Source organism: Dermacentor albipictus, chromosome 1 (assembly GCF_038994185.2).
Source record: "Dermacentor albipictus isolate Rhodes 1998 colony chromosome 1, USDA_Dalb.pri_finalv2, whole genome shotgun sequence".
NCBI classification, from domain to species: domain Eukaryota; kingdom Metazoa; phylum Arthropoda; class Arachnida; order Ixodida; family Ixodidae; genus Dermacentor; species Dermacentor albipictus.
In genome coordinates this window covers 231,327,346-231,341,900 of record NC_091821.1, presented here as the reverse complement: position 1 = coordinate 231,341,900, position 14,555 = coordinate 231,327,346, and the positions used below count along the sequence as shown (strand labels likewise).

The 14,555-nt window shown below is 44.4% G+C and overlaps 1 protein-coding gene across 1 annotated transcript in view; it reads left to right on the top strand.

Annotated features, from left to right (window-relative positions):
- The first annotated feature begins 4,327 nt into the window (after positions 1-4,327).
- The window catches only part of LOC139054287 (uncharacterized), a 358,119-nt gene continuing 347,891 nt past the window's right edge, over positions 4,328-14,555 (top strand). The window contains exon 1 of the mRNA XM_070531043.1: positions 4,328-4,574. The gene's annotated coding sequence lies outside the window, so the exon portion shown is untranslated. The remainder of the gene's footprint in view (positions 4,575-14,555) is intronic.

Sequence of the window (14,555 nt, the reverse complement as noted above, 5' to 3'; positions counted from 1 at the left end):
GATTCACGTGCTTCATCGCTGCATGACAATTTCGCAGTGATGATTAAACCAGCAATGTCCCTGTCTCTCAAGAGTGTGACATCATGAACGCATCACTCGCGTACACGGAAACAAGACCTTCATGGATGTCACGCGCGAACACGTCTCTTCCCGCGTACGCGGGAACAAGTCGTACATTGTAACCTCTATATTATGCATCAGTGCGAGTGTATTACCTCAAACATTTAGCACAAAGCAAATCTATGAGAGTATAGTCACTGTAAACAGATGCGTGAAAATGCGGAATTCGTGCCATTTCAGGAGACCAGGTTAAAAGGAACATCCAAGCATACGCCGTTTGCAACGTTACTGCCGAGATGGTGGTGTCGATTTCCTTCGCATAGTCCTTCCTGGCACAGTTGCTGCGTCCAATATATCACTGGAAGTCTAGACAAACAATGGCACAAAGAAGACGTATCTCTGTCTTTTCTGTTTAAGCTCCACAAGAACTGCAACAGCGTAATGAATTGGCCGCGCGAAATACATTGACCGTCCAAGAGCGCGCTTGGGCTCACCGCTGCTATAGCTGCTCCATATCGGTATCATGCTTTCAGCTGACCAAAGCCGGCTTTTCTCAAACCGTGCTGCGCGGATCTCTTGTGGTCGTTGACAGAGTTCAAGGGAGTCTGCAGGAAGCGCTCCCAGGATGCGCGCCATCGACGAGCATTGTCTCTTGAAAGATTTATCGAAACGTTTGAGAGAACTTTGCGGCAGCATATATCTTTGTAAGCCAGCACTGGCTGCATAGCTTCCGTCAAAAAGAAAGAAATAAAACGTACTTGACGGCGTCCCTGAATGATCTGTGAGTATACTTGCTGAATCATTGACCCATACAGTGCAATTCAGCTTTCATTTCGGTGCTGCACTAACAGGGAAATGCCCTCCCCTAGCTTTTGGAACAAAGATGAAATGTAAATGAAGTTTAAGTTTGCTAATGACAGAATGCGGTGAAGGAAACGTTGACGTTTCCTTGCGAAGGAGAAGCAAACAGAAATAAAAAAAAACGCGTTTTTCAATGAAATTATTTTTTTTGTATGCGGCTCTCGTTTTAAATATCATTTAGTGATTTATTTATTTTCTCCCTTCGTCGGGGCAGAGTAACGAGCATCTCTAAGAAGCCCCAACATCTTCCACATGTTTATAAAAACCTGAAAATAATTAAATGAAAAGAATTTAGAAATGGGATTTCATTCTGTCATTTTTACCATGGTGCTCAGAGTGCTTCACCGAAGAGTTGTTTTCTGTCGCGATTTTCGAACTTTTCATGAACCAGTTTTCCTGCAATCTCATGCTGTTTTTAGTGGGCGGATTTGCATTTTTATGGAATACGTGCCCTTACGTTCCTGTTTTGTGGCGAGAAAAACGTCATGCTCTCGATGCGCGCGCCTTATGTACCTCCAAATTCACTTGGCTCCGCAAGATTCTCGCTAAGATATTATCGTTGATGCACTTAATCGCGATTTCCCGTGAAGCACTCTGCATTGAACGAAGAGCCTCCAGTTGCACTAATCGGGCATGTTTCGCAAGCTTGACATTCTTCGAGAAGCTAAACTTTGTCAGTGAATCATCTGGCAAAAGGAGCAATGCTTCAACTAGGCTCTACACGAGCATTCTCTAATCAATGAAGGTCTAAAGAGGGTGTCTACAGCGGCTTATTTATGCAAAGCCTTATAGGCTAGTTGTTCTACGTGTGCTAGGCAGACGAAGACGTTTCTACCTGAACGAAGATCTCGTCATGACAGTGTGGTCATCAGAGTGGTTTTCCCTGATACAGCTTGACACGGTATGACAATGAATTCGCAGCAGGACACCAGTCAGAGCAGTGAAATTCTGTGAAGGTGCTCCCATTTCCAATGTTAGATTCCCGTCACGCACATAAGATGAGTGAATATTCTGCCCAACTTTTCTTTTTTTCATTTACGGTTGTTAGTCACAGTTCGATCGACTGAAAATCAGCCGGAGCTTGGGAAAGTTGGTTACCCCGGAAGACACAGTCAGATGTTCATTTCTATATGTATACTGCTGTCGACGCACCTCATAAATACTATAACTTCGAAGGCAACCGGTTCCGTTGCAAAGACAGGCCTGGCTCCGGCGCCGGTGTAGTTCTCTATAGGTGAAACGCAATGACAGGGGCATTTACTTTTTGTCAGTGAGAGGAGCATCGCATTCAGAACGGAGAATCACGGCTCCGAGGTTGCATGGAGAACTGAACAGGGAATCATGAAGGAAAAACAGTGCTTGTCCCGTTTTTCGCCCTGTTTTTTTCTTCATGAAGCCGTACCAACAAGCTCAATTCAGACCCTCTTTGAAAAGGCAAGAAAAGCTCAAAGCAAAACATTTCGTTCTGGTAACTAGGCTGGCATGACACTGAAATATTTTGGTGGCAAGACTTTCTAGAAACGATAACTCTTCACGCTCAGCGCATTTTATACTTCGCTGCAAAAATCTTGCAGTGCGCCTTTTAGCAACAAAACTGATCGGTAGTATTCACGAAGAGTTAATAATAATACGAAGTTCAGTTTGGAGCTATTGATGGCAGCTCCCCGCTAAAGAGGTCGGTATTCGGCACCCGGCATAACATACTGTTAATCGATCAAAGGGGCTAATTTTCGCAACTTTACAAGCTTTCAGTCCCGGCCATGTTGGTTAGACATGTTGAAATGTTGACATGTTATTTTGTTTCAGAAGAAATCTATATATATATATATATATATACATACTTCGAAGTACATTGCATCACAGTGATGTTGCGGCGCTGAAGTTCCCACGCGAAATTCAATAAGGTAACGGCCTTCATTTCCTCCATGTAATAAACAGCCCTTTGTGCCAAAATGAATGATAATAGAGCTATAAAGATTGTGGTTTCAGTGTATAATGATATAGTGAGAAATGTCCTAGTTAGGGTAGATTGTCGTAAGAAGACACCGTTGACCCACCCTTGTTTTCATTACAGCTTTTTTTTTTTTCATCATTAAGCATAAGCATGAAGAAAACACCCGTACTGCACCCTTAAGGAAGCTGTAGCTCGGGTGCCTTTATATAATTACATGTAAAAAAAAGAATTCGTTTTTCTCGTCAACCACTACACCAAATTTGACGAGGTTTGTTGCATTTAAAGGAAAAACTTAAAATCTGGTGACTGTTGGTTTCGAATTTTTTAATAAGGTTGTCAATTTTTGATTAAGTATTATCAAAAATAGCAAATTTACAGAAAACGAAACTACCAAGTTTACAACTCCGTAACTCAGCAATAAAAAATGATATCGTAAATATGTGAATTTAATCTAATAGTACATCTAAATCAGACAAAATCGATATGTTACACATTAATCTAAAAAACTTAGTAATATGGAAATGCAGCTTTTGCAGAACCCTTGTACACAGCGTAACAAATTCACGTAAGATATAAAATTACACATCATATTTGTCCGCTTTCAATGATCTAATGGAGGCCATTTACAGAACCGCGATATCTGTTCTTGATTTCGAATGTTTTGAAAACGTTCTAAACAAAATTCAGGCCCTAAATCCAAATTTCTCTTCCAGCAGTCACTGGAATTTAACTTTCTCTTTCAAATGCAACAAATTTCATTAAAATCGGTCGGGGGGTTATCTCGGAAAACCGTTTTTGCGTTTTACATGTATTTGAATAGACCGCGTCGGAGTTCGGCCCAAGCTAAATATTCCTCTTAAATTATCAGATAGCGTGCGAAGGGTATTCTCTCGTAGCTCATGCCTTGTAAATGTCTCAGGGCGTTTTTATTTTAGTAACGCAATAACACTGATGAGGACTTGCTCTTTAGATGATGCTTAATTAGCAACGAGCCATATTGAAAATGCATAGTGATCTGACGACATTGGCCGCGTCCGCCATCTTCCCCGAGGCGCAGTTCCGAAGTGCCATGTATGTTGTGCGGACTAGTGCGCGTCGGCTATCGCCACTGTGTGCCTATTCCGGATCCTGAAATATGAAAGTCGCCTTCATCCTCCAGCAATTAATGAAAAGGGAACTTCACTGTGCACTCCCGGATCAACGAAGCCAAGCCCGCTGGTTTTTCCACCCTTAGATATCCGTCCGGACGGCATTCTCAATACACGTATTGCTTTGAATCGGAAACCTTCGCCGTGCCTCTTTCTGCAGCGAGCTGCTCTTCAAAACTGATCTAAGTATCCTAAACAATTGCTCATACGCTCTCTAATTTTTTCACTGATCCCTTTAAAATAACGGATTGGAGTACAATCGCCAAGATCCTTTGTGTCCGAAAGGAAACGCGTCTTATGTGAAAAATCGAAGTTGCGCTAATATACTGCTGTTCGTCGAAGTCGATAACGCCCCATGCATGCAACCAACTAGTGAGCACTGTGGTTGTTGCATTCGCGTTGGGTTCTCGCTTCGTGCTCGTGAACAGAGATTCTGCGAGTCAGGTCGTACCTGCATGCCCTGTGAAAACAGATGACAAACGTGATCGGCAAGGGGATGGCCAGGAGTTAATTCTTTTACGCGCTCTGTTTTCTGCCGTTCGCCGCTGCAAGTAAGTTGTCGCGACGATTGGAAATTGCGCGTGTTCTCTCTAGCTCGACTGCTGTTTCGTACTTCAGGGGTTCGTGAGGATTGAGTATGTAGGTATGCGCGTAGCTATGCCGTCGACCTAGCCGTTTCGTTCTGCCGTGACTTCGGCAAGATGGCGAATGGCACTTTGCTGGCAATCGATAGATGGCGCTTCACATTTTGAATACTACCAATTGTATGTTGCTCAACAGCACACGAAAACAGTCACAAACCCTCTCAACCTTGCGCTGACCGCGTACTTAGGCAAAACTTGGAAACGTCCGCCGTTTCAATCAGTTACCCTCCTAAGTATAAGACTATACATACGGATTGCCCATATACTGACAGTGGTGCCAAAGAAAGTGTAGGGGGGGGGGGGGCAGAGAATCAATTCAATTAGTGGTGTTCATAACGCACCAAAGCTACTGACGGTCTATGAAAGCCATTGTGGTATGCGGCTACGGAATAATTTCGACCATCTGCGGTTGTTTAACGTGCACGTAAATATAATTACATAAGCGTTTTTCCGTTTCGCCCTGATTTATTAGAAGCAAAATAGAAATGAAAGTAGAGGAAATAATAACTTGCCGCTGGCGCAACGTCTGCGGTTTATTGGATGTTCCACATCCCCCGCCATGTTCAAGATTGGCTTTGGATAACACTCCAAAGATAGAAGTTATTAAAGAAAAAAAAACATGTGCGCTAGTATCCAATAAACCGGATGGAGGCACAGCCTTTGCCGTGTAATTCAATTGGCAGAGCACCGCAGTCGCCGAGGTTCGGCTTTCGCACGTGGCAGGGTGCTTTTTCCTCTATTGTCATTTCCCTTTTCGTTAGCAAGAATATTATATTTTAACACTACGCATAAATAATTCCACAGTTAACTCGGCAAGGCCCAAACACTAGTCTACATAAAAAAAGGGGAAACAATTAGAACTACTTGTTCTATTATTCCGGTATTTCTGGCAAGGGGGAGCGCATTTCTATAAAGAACAATGAAATGTTATTTGAGTAAAAGCCTAATTGGTATAGCATTTATTTATTAGAAATTGGTCTCTTGAACTATCCCTAACTATAAACTCGCTGCAGCGTACGAATAGCTATACTATAACGTATGCGCTATAGTACCCAGCGCTTAAATAAGAATTGGGAGGTAGCAAACTCAGCGTAGTAAGAAATTTTACGTTGGGCATTGCGTGGATAAATAAGAAATGTTTAGTTTCTCTTATCACTTCCGTGACATTATTGCCTGTAGGCTTTATGCATATATAGGTCACAGATATCTCACAACCACACATAGAGGAGACGCTGACAAGAATAATCTATGGGCATACTTGCACCCCGTGTTGTAAGGCCTTTCTTTGAAGTCAGTGCTTGTGTATATTCATTCTGACCGTGCGTTTCTTTAAAATTGATTTTTTTTGTTCAGCTTGAACTCCGAATAATATAAAAGCCGCGCCGCGCACGTTTTTGCGCTTATACAAGTTTTTTTCTTGTTTCCATCAAGTATAGTCAACATTACTGAAACTGTTTGCAAAGGGTGGTCGTTGATGCATAAACAAGTTTCTTCCGCACACGAGGAGCCGCGCCAATGTGTGCCTAAACTCCGAGACAGGCATTGCGAAACTCGGTGGCGCAAGCTCACATTGAAGTGTCCTAATCGACGAAGGAAATGGAACAGCATATTTTGGAGACCGCAACTGAGTGCGCGGCAGACGCCGGTGTACGGCCGAATCAGTTGTTCTTCGACGTGCGTAACGACAATCAGTCTGCCGCGAGAGGGAGCCACGGGTGAAATTAGCTGAGCCACTCTTGGCGTGATCGCCGGAACGGCCATTCCCTCGAGTGAAGGACGAAAGGTTGCGTTAGATCGATCACTGAAATTTCGCAATGGCAGTTTCCGAGGCACACTATACGGCGAGTCACTACTATCGATTCCTCCTGACACCTTATCATCGTGCGACAAAGGGCGCGCTGTCCATGTCCGCATCCCGTTGGATATATCCGAGTTTGACATTTGATATAGTAGCAGCTCTTCGGCTGTACACAAGACGCGTCTACTGAACGCCACAATGGAGAAGCGATATTTCGGCAACTTCGTCGCTACGAGTACAGCTCAGCCTAGAACGCCGATATAGCCTCATGAGGCATACGCAACAAAAAAGAATGCCGTGCTTTGCTTCTTAATAATGTCTTGCTTAACGTGAGATGCACCAGTCTGTGTTGGAAAACCCGCTTTGTTATGAAAGACGTGCTGCTGTCGACTCTCATGGCTACCCGAGCAAAGCTGAAGCTAAGCGAGCATGCGGTGCATCGGTACTCGGTGATTCACGAACGAAGCGCATTTCGCCCCGAGTGCGCTCTGAAATCCCCGCAGGTGCCAGCGAGCGTCCTGTCACAAACAAGAAATTTCGCAATCACGGCGACCAGTGCAAATGTGCTGACAGTTTCAGAACTCAATAGAGAAACGTTCCATCAAACATGTCGCTGCGCGTAGTGATGAAATCGTGAGATATATTGCCCAAAGCGCGATGCATTGACAGAGATACCTAGCGCAACTCTCGAGAACACTCGCTCGTGATTATTCGATTATTCCTTCCTCTTTTCTTTGTTCTTCTTCTGTTTTACGGCCTGCCTCTAGAGGCTCTGTTGAAACAGCACACATGCCAGTGCTCCGTCTTGTCCATATTTAGATTTTGCAGTGTTGCCTGGAAAATGTGTCTGATGTCTGGAAATAATATCTCCGCGTAGCTCGAGGAAAGTGCAGTCCATTACATATTTTACCTTTTAACAATAGCTACGTTTTACAAAGCGCTTCAGCCTGTTTCTTAATATGAGATATGAGCGCGAATTACGTCGGTGTCATGGCCTCAAGAAAGAATAAATACGTACGTACTTCGCAAAGATCGCGTACCAGTTTGGCCTAAAATCACGTTCTTCATGCATTCTTGGCATCGATAACCATTCGACTGAGATGCATACTTGACAAAATAGTCTGTTCGGCATGAACGACCCTATTAGTGTCAGGTATGCATTTTAAGAGCAATCATTGCACTTAGGTGAATGAGCATGGAGCTGGTTGGCGCTCTTTGTTCGCGTGTTGTTGTGCATGGAGAATACTGTCGCATGTTTACTGCAACAAATACCGCGAAAGGAAAATAAAAAGTGATGTGGTCTAGCTGTTAGTGCGCTTGACTGATGAACGTGCAGCGGACCCAAGCTCGAATCACCAAACACGATTGGAATTTTTCCTCTTCTTCTCGGCGTCCGGTCGAAGTCGGTTACGTTGAACGCCGAAGCTTAACTTAACGAAGAGCCCAGAACAACTAAGTTGCCGCAAAAAGGAAGTTTTGTCGCTACTTAGACGGGAAATCAACGGTTGAATGCAAGCCGACTGCTGTAGTCTGCTAGTTGTTAGGAAATTTTCGAACACAAAGCATGGGCCACGTAAAACTATTCCAATATGTTTTTATTCCAATCTTCTGACGTCAAATTTCCGTAACCACCGACGCAAGCACCGGGCGTTCACCCGCAGGTTTGTCTGAACACACCAATCAAACGCTCTCCTCGTTCATAGGAGGTCACTTTTGTTTGCATGAAAAACAAATAACATTGCCTACACTGAGCGGCTTGTCTTATCTAATTGGCTGACAAGAGGCGAGGAGCACGCTCAATTGGAGATGGATTCGATGGGACCGAGCCACTGCACTGAAAATCGGTAACCGGATGAAAAGGGTGGTGCCGGCGTCTGCGATTTGCCCGCTTCCCCTTACTTAGCTTGCGGTGGCTGGCCGAAAATCGCGGGGGTATGGAGCGGAAGCTTAAGAATGCCGATGAAACGGATCCTCAGCAAAGAAGAGTTGGCAGAACGAGGTCGTAAACGTGCCGAAAGTGCTTCAAAACGTCACACATGCACGCAAAAAGCTTTAGTAAGCCCAACTAAACCCGTGCTCTCCGGCAGGTGCGAGTAGCCAGTGCCTGAGCGATCGGCGGCAGCCATCTTTTATTCCTTTCGGAAAGGGGCAGCCTGCGGCTATTCAGAAGGAAATTCAGTTTTGTTCGGCGAATTAATGCATCTTGAACGCGTACACGTCATTTTGACGGGGTGAGTTTTTGCGATTTTGTGACGTTGAGTGACAGGCAGGTGAAGTGGATGCCGTCCGAAAACTTTTGACCAATAGCCGAGGGCTATTGGTCAATAGCCGATGTATTGGCGAAAAGGCGTCGAATCAGAAATAACAATTTTTCTTTTGTTCAGTCAAATCATGCATAATCAATGTGTACACGTCATATCAGATGGGGAGCTATCGCGGTTTTTGTGACGTCGCGTGACAGACAGGTGAAGTGAGGGTGGTCCAAAAACCTTTTTGACCAATCGCGGAGGGCTGATTGCAGAATTGGAATAGAAAAGTTGGGAATAATTTTCCGTTATAGCGTCCGATTTTTGTACACATAGGCTCAGCAAAACATTCGTGTTGCTTTGTCTAATAGCCGTGCTATCGTGCCACTCTTTTCAGCTGAGCCGAATGCAGACAATTTGGCACCTGTATCTTCCTTCGCATGACGTAAGGCGTCGCCTCGCGCATCAATTGCTGCTTTTAATAATGTATTATTTGTCCTTTCGTTTTTCCTCATGCTATGTATGTTTATTTATTTATTTATTTATCTATTTATTTATTTATATGTTTATTTATTTATTTATGAATCAAGAAGACAGAGCTGCATTCCTTACACGGCAGCACTGACACGCACAGCTGGTACACGATGTATACTGTTTCAAGTTTCAAGTTTCAAGTTTATTGCTTCATTCATTAGTGGTACATATATGCAGTAGAAGTTATACAGAAAGAGGTCCCACAGTTATAAACTGCAGCGGGACCTCTTGTTCTTAGTTACATAATAATATATAAATAAAAAGGCGTCAGTTGCGGTTATAAACAAAGAATGAATTACACAATTTCTACAGTGTTAAAGTAATATAACCTATGGCAACACATCACAACATAAAATAAATTACATCAATAAGCAACATAAACATGCTTCAAAGAATAGATACAGTTTACAGGGTATTAATATAAGCTCTCAGTGAACGTTGGTAGGATGATAATGTAGGTGAGGATTTCACGTGAGTAGGTAAATTATTCCACATTTTCACACTAGCAAAACCAACAGTTAGTTTGCCATAGTTGCTGCGCGATTTTGGAAGTAAAAGGTTATTTTGTAAAGAGAACCTGGTAGTGTTAGGATTAGCAAGATTATTCCTGCCAATGACATAATGTAATTGTGGGTTATGAAGAAGGCGGTAAATAACGATGCTGTGTTTGTACCAGATAATTTTATTTATTGTCAGGATACGTAACTCAGTGAAGATGGGGGTAACATGAGCGTTATAAGGAGCTGAAGCGATGATACGGACAGCGTTATTTTGGATGTGCTGCAAGGGAGCTATATGACAGCGATATGTAAGACCCCAAGAACTGATGCAGTAATTTAAATGGCTATAAATGAAGGCATAATACAGTGTCAGGAGAGTGTGCTTTTGAAAGTACTGTCTGGCCTTTAAAAGCACCCTGATTCCATAGGCAGCTTTCTTTTTTATGAAGTTGACATGCAAATTAAATTTTAGAAAGGAGTCTAATTGAATACCTAAAAATGAGCACTCATTAGATGGAAATATTGGGTGAGAAGCTATGTACAGTGGTAGAAGGTTATGTCGAGGTTTACTGTGTGAACTAAAAACCACAAACTTTGTTTTCTGGGGGTTAATTAGCAATTTATTTTTTTTACACCAACTACTGATATTATTCAGTTCATAATTTAAAAGCTCAGTTAGCGTAAAGATGTCGTTATGTGAGGCGTAAATAGTGGTGTCGTCCGCGTACAAAAGACATTCTGTAGAAGTTAGGCAGTTTGGGAAATCATTAATGAAGATTAGAAATAAGAGGCGACCGAGTATGGACCCCTGTGGAACGCCAGTGTTAATTATTTTTGTGTCAGACAGCACTCCTGAAATGCAAACCTGTTGCTGTCTGTCGTATAAATAGCTGCGCAGTAGTTCCAAAGATGGACCTGTTATGCCATATGCGCCGAGTTTAGTAAAGAGAATGTTGTGATTAATGGAATCGAATGCTTTTGAGTAGTCGATAAATACAGATCCTACGAATCTGCCCCCATCAATTTCCGCTTTGATCTTGTCAGTGAGGGTGATTAAAGCTAGGTTAGTAGAATATCCAGCACGAAAACCAAACTGTCTTGGTGTTAATAATTGGAACTTATCCAAGTAATTAGATAGGCGCTGTACTAATAGTTTTTCTATTACTTTACTGAAACACGGCAAGATGGGCCTGTAGTTGGGCCTACAGGCCCATCTACAGGCCTGTAGGCCTGTAGATGGGCCTGTAGTTTGCTAGTAAGGTGACGTCTCCTTTTTTGTGCACAGGAATTATTTTTGACTTTTTCAAGTCACTAGGAAAAATGGCAGTTTTAAAGATTAAATTGACAACGTGACTGCAAGCTTCACATATGCTGTCAACAATTTCTTTGATATGATACGAGCATATGGAATCTAAACCAGGACTGCAATTTTTAAGATTCATAATTGTTGCTCGAACTTCACTGGGTGTAGTTGGGAAGAGATAAAATGATTGTTGTGTCCAGCGTGGCATGTGAGTGTCATTACCCCCAGGGATATCAGGCACAGTACCAAAAAAGTTGCTGAATGCGCATGCAATATCTTCAGGGTTTGTAAGTGTACAGTCTTTTTCTTGAATTTTCGTTATTCTATTCCTAGTAGTATTCTTATTCAGAAACGCATTAAGTATCTGCCATTGTTTCCGGGAATCGTTCCCGGTTTCATTTATTACATTTTCATAGTAAGTTTTCTTTGCTTGTTTTAGTAGATATGTCAGTAAGGTGCAAAACTTCTTGTACCGAAACTTAAGAGATTGGTTAAATGGTCTATTTTTGCATTTACGATACAGATTTTCTTTCCTGCGCATGCTCTTCAACAATCCTGGTGAAAGCCAAGGGTTTGATGGGGAGGCAATATGTTTACGGCACTTAACTATTGTTGTTGCTGAGGATATACAAGTTTTAATTGTGCCAGATAACTCAGTATAAGAGGCTTCAGCGTCATTTAATGATGTTACGCGCGACCAATCTGAACTGTTAACTAGCTCTATGAAATGTTCTTTGTCAAACCTGGGTTTAGTGTACAGAGTTTCGATGGCGTGATTAAGACGTGGAAAACAGAGCACAATCGGAAAGTGGTCGGTTATGTTGCTTCGTACGATAAAAGCCTTAAAAAGACAGCCGATAAAAAGACTGGTTTGAAAACAGATGAAATCAACAGCAAGAAGGGCATAATGACTTAACAAAAGAAAGAGAAGGAATAGTGCAAATCCACCGGTACATCGGTTACGGCTGCAATATTGGAGTTGACAAGTTCGAGTAAAATTTGCTGGGGGTTTGGTCTCTCTCTCTCTCTGTCTCTCTCTCTCTCTCTCTCACACACACACACACACACACACACACACACACACACACACACACACACACACACACACACACACACACACACACACACACACACGCACACGCACACGCACGCACGCACGCACGCACGCACACACACACACACGCACACACGCACACACACACACGGACTGACACGGACTGACACGGCCAACCATAATGACATATACCAGCTGGCAAGGCGGTGTGGGTATGCAGGGAGGAAAAGAATCAGACCGAAGAAATCGGCTGCGGTGTAAGAACACTAATAAATAAAGTAATAATAAAAAGGAATAAAAAGCCGCAAAATGAGTGCTTCACCAAACGCTAAGGCACCCAGCGCATCAGCCATTCTTTCCTCCTGGGCTTTTCCGCATTCGGGTTCGACAGCTTGGCATTGTCGTTTCTGTCGGAACGCTGAGTGCACTTCGCTTCCCTTATTATCCAGCGAAGTTCTTAGCGCGCTTAGATTTCGGGTAGATGATCGGTTTGATGATGACGGCTGTCAGCACAGCACTCGGCGGACCGACCTGCACGTCGCTGATATCACGTGACCAACCAGCTTTGATATTTGTGTTGTACGGAGGAGCCGTGCTGTTTGCTCATCACGCCCAAAGGCGTGCTCCACTTGGCCAGATGTTTGAATTGATAGCGGTTAGAGTATTGTGTGGTGCATGATTTTATTTGCGCTTTCAATGTACGCGGATGACATCTGCATATTGTCACGTGGTAGTGACGTTAAAGAACACAGTAACAGTACTGTGAAAGACAAACTAGCTTTTATTGGGCGAACCTGTGCCCACAAAACAGGGTACACTTAAAGCACAACGATAGCGGCGAACACAGTCGGCGATCGTCGAAAATCTGATCAGCGGGTCAAGCGCGTCGGCTTTTATACAGCAATCATCGAATGTTCCAGATTAAACGTTGGGACCCGCATGCCTTCTAAAATGTTCTGCACCATTCGTGTCAAGCGATGAAATCAGATAACACAACGTTCGGCGACGACAGACAGCGGATAGAAGCATCGATAACTTTCCAGAAACTTCGGATACATGCAGGCGCGTCCCGCGCTGTGCGATAACATTTGTTAGGCGACAAAACTTGTCACCCGATAAAGACAAGTACACGTGTCAATACCCCCCTCTTAAAAAGCATCGACCCGATGCTGCAAACAAACGAAGTTAATAAACAAAAGCACTCGTAGCAAAGAAAACAAAAATAACGAAGTTCGTCAGCGTCCGTAAAAGGGTTTAAGGCGCACCACGTGGACCACTTCAGATCGTGCGCGGCGCCGCTGTGAATGCGAAATGCCGTCTGGCACGACCTCATAGTCCAGTGCGCCAATACGTCGGATGACCTTGTAGGATCCGAAATATCGTCGGAGTAGTTTCTCACTGAGTCCTCGTCGGCGTATCGGGGTCCAGACCCAAACATGGTCGCCAGGCTGGTACTCGACGAAGCGTCGTCGGAGGTTGTAGTGTCGGCTGTCGGTCCTCTGCTGGCTCTTGATCCGCAGGCGGGCGAGCTGTCGGGCTTCTTCGGCGCGCTGGAGATAGCTAGCGACGTCAACATTCTCTTCGTCAGTGACGTTGGGCAGCATGGCGTCGAGCGTCGTCGTCGGGTTCCTGCCGTAAACCAGCTTAAACGGCGTGATCTGTGTTGTTCCTTGCACCGCCGTGTTGTAAGCGAATGTTACGTACGGCAGGACGGCATCCCAGGTCTTGTGTTCGACGTCGACGTACATCGCTAGCATGTCGGCGAGGGTCTTATTCAGCCGCTCCGTAAGGCCATTCGTCTGCGGATGGTAGGCAGTTGTCCTCCTGTGGCTTGTCTGGCTGTACTGCAGAATGGCTTGGGTGAGCTCTGCTGTAAAAGCCGTTCCTCTGTCGGTGATGAGGACTTCTGGGGCACCACGTCGCAGCAGGATGTTCTCGACGAAAAATTTCGCCACTTCGGCTGCACTGCCTTTTGGTAGAGCTTTAGTTTCAGCAAAGCGGGTGAGATAGTCCGTCGCCACGACGATCCACTTATTCCCGGATGTTGATATCGGAAACGGCCCCAACAAATCCATCCGAATCTGCTGGAATGGTCGGCGAGGAGGTTCGATCGGCTGTAGTAATCCTGCTGGCCTTGTCGGTGGTGTCTTGCGTCGTTGACAGTCTCGGCATGTCTTGACGTAACGGGCGACGTCGGCGGTCAGACGCGGCCAGTAATACCTTTCCTGTATTCTCGACAGAGTCCGGGAGAATCCGAGGTGCCCAGCGGTTGGATCGTCGTGTAGGGCGTGCAGTATTTCTGGACGCAGCGCTGACGGTACAACAAGAAGGTAGCTGGCGCGGACTGGTGAGTTCTTCACGAGCAGGTTGTTTTGTAGTGTGAATGACGACAACCCGCGCTTAAATGCCCTAGGGACAACGTCGGTGTTCCCTTCCAAATACTCGACGAGACC